Raw genomic sequence first — 2,953 nt, forward strand, 5'->3', positions numbered from 1 at the left:
GATCTCACAGCTGTCTCTTGCTGAATTCCACCAGTCAGCACCGGGTCCACTTGCTGCTTCAGATGACATACCAGCTTAGCGGCGGAGGATCCTGGCAGCTCACCTATCCGACCCACTGCTGCCTCCACTGTCATGCCAGGACTCGGCTCCACCCCAGTCATTTGAAGGTGTGCTGTATAGCCGCCGTTACTGGGGCTAGGACAAAGCTGGATGTCTCCTGTTAACAGGACTAGAAAGGCAAGATCTATTTTAGCGACCCCACTGTCTTGTTTCCAAATTTCAGGAGAGAATAATAAATGGTTAAATGTCCATATCCCAAGTTGTTCAGTATGATAGAGAAGACTGTCAGACTTGTTTTGTGGAATCTTTCGGACAAGTGATCCAAATACCAAACATGAGAAGAAGTCACACCAAACATGTGAATAGCAGGTATCAGCACTGATGCTGTTGCCCTCACCCTCGGAGGCAGCAGGATGAAGCTGCCTAGGAATGAACAATTCTGCAGGTCAATATCTTGCTTTAGAATAAAATAGTGCATAAATATCAAAGAAGGTATAACTCATCCCTTCTTTAATTTAAAATTGCCTTACATTGCAAATAATTCTGTAGTTTACAAATAAAGTGTGAAACCCATTCTGAAAATTCCACTACTGCTGTTTTCTATACAGAACACAAACCTTAAGGTTAAGTTGAGTCAGTCGTCGTGCATGTATTGATTGCTCACATGAATGTAATCAAAGTAGGTCAAATAATGAATCCATCGTGAATACATAGGTTTGCTAATGTACCTTTATTGACAGTCATATTACTTATTAGAGTTACCAATTTAGCTAACATTCTGTTCAATTACAACAAGTTACAGATTTTACACAAACTTTTACTATGTTGATAAATTTCAATTCCTCTGTTTACTTTTATGTTTACATCCTTGTTATTCTTACTGTATATGGTCATAAGTTAAATGTTTAGTCAACACTAAATTTATCATTTAGACATTTTCTATTTAATTACCTGATTTCTAAAAAAAATGAATGTTTTAGTTACATTACAAGATTCAATATATTTAACAGAGAATATCAGACACATCAAACATATAAGTTAGGGTGACATATTTTCCTAAAGGTTAACATTTCCAGATAATACCAGGTAAATCATAACACTTACACAGTTGTATTGCTCTAAAACTCCATTAGGATCAATTTGCATAGTGAATGACTGGATCTAAAAGTGATTATATAATGTATTTGAAGTAATCAGATTGTTTTAAATTTACTTTGTAGATAACAGAATTCTCTATTAATCTACCATTTGTGTGTTCGTACTGTATAGACCAGTTCATTGTTATTGTTTTGATGTGGGTTTTTCGCGCATTCGCGCCCGACTGGTAGGCAAAAGGCGAACACAATGACGGATGCAAACAGAGAAACTGACGAGTTCTCCACGTATTTTTGTTCTTTAGATAACGTATCACAAGATTGTTTTAAGAGTAAGTTGATAGTTGATGGTATCAGATTGCCAGATCCACACAGCAAAAGCCTGAAGGGAAGGAGCGAGTCTGTGAAATGCTGGCCAAGTGCTCCATACCGTGACGTATACAGCTGCCTTATAAATACGCAGGCCAGTACACACAAGAGAGCACGAAAGCCCCTGAAACCACTGGATGGCTACAATTATTTTATATCGGAACATAGACACCAGCAACCCCCGCGACTCCATGAGGGATTAAGCGGGTCAGAAAATGGATGGATGGATGTTCAGACATGTTGGTGTAACATACGAAAGCGGAGTCGGACACAGACAGCGCCTCAGCAGAGAGGAAGACCCGCCCGATAGGTTAAAAAAAAAAAAACATTGTTCACTACAGATTATTTTGGTGTTTTTGTCTTGTTAAAATGGGTGGGAATGTCGGCGACGTTGCACCGTAAACACAGACGTACTAGCGCACGTGAACAGGGGCGTAATGCAGCCGCTGTCTGGTGAACATTATTGCACACTGATTGCACGAAGAAAACTAAAATGATGCGGCGTGCTGCTGCTGCAGCGCATCGACTCCGCTTCTCCCGGCCCCGTCTAGCGATCGCCACCTCCCCTCCGCCACTATTTAAGTAGAACAATGACTAGTGCAGAATTAAGTTGTATTTACCGGAGATGAATATAGACTGCAAATTCTGTCGTGGTATGATGGCTCTTACTGTCCATTGGAAGTGTCTGCCTGCGCTCTTTTCATTGAAATTATCCATTTCTTTCTTCTTTCTTCATCCTTCGGTAAACGACAGAAACGTACATCCGATGATTTGGAATGCCTCTGTGTGCAACCGGGAGCACAACAAGTCGTAGGCATTGTTTAGATTCCAGAAATAATCGAACTAAAAGTATGCTCTAATTCACCCGTTTTGTCATGTAGTAGACGAGAACAGTACTGTTTTTTGCCTACCCGGATTTAGTGCTGACGTCACGTGTGATCTGGTCTATACTTAATCTGAATTGAAGTGTACAGAAATTGACAAGTATAACGTCCTATCAGCCACAAAGCATTCTACAATAGCTGGGCTTGAATTTGTGGACATATCTAAATCTCCACCTGATGCATCAGCAGACAAGAGGGTCCAGCAGAGGATAGTGGAGGATCTAAGAAGGTCACACCTGCTCAATGAACTTTTTAAACTGCTGCTATCAGGCAAACCGTACCTCAACAACCATCAGACTGCTAAGTAGCTTTCTGCCACAAGCTGGTAAAAAACATCTGTTAAGATCTCTTTATTACAATTATCACTCTAATTTAAACACATAATAAGACATTACATTGATAGGATTCACTGAACGTTTTCACACACAAATGGTTTAAATACTCTCCTGTACACTGTGATCACACATTGTTTCTTTCTCCTGCATTGTTTACATTTCAATTGTGTACTTTTTAATCACTGCTGCACTTTATACTGTAATTTACAAG

The sequence above is a fragment of the Fundulus heteroclitus genome, chromosome 10 (assembly GCF_011125445.2).
Source record: "Fundulus heteroclitus isolate FHET01 chromosome 10, MU-UCD_Fhet_4.1, whole genome shotgun sequence".
NCBI classification, from domain to species: domain Eukaryota; kingdom Metazoa; phylum Chordata; class Actinopteri; order Cyprinodontiformes; family Fundulidae; genus Fundulus; species Fundulus heteroclitus.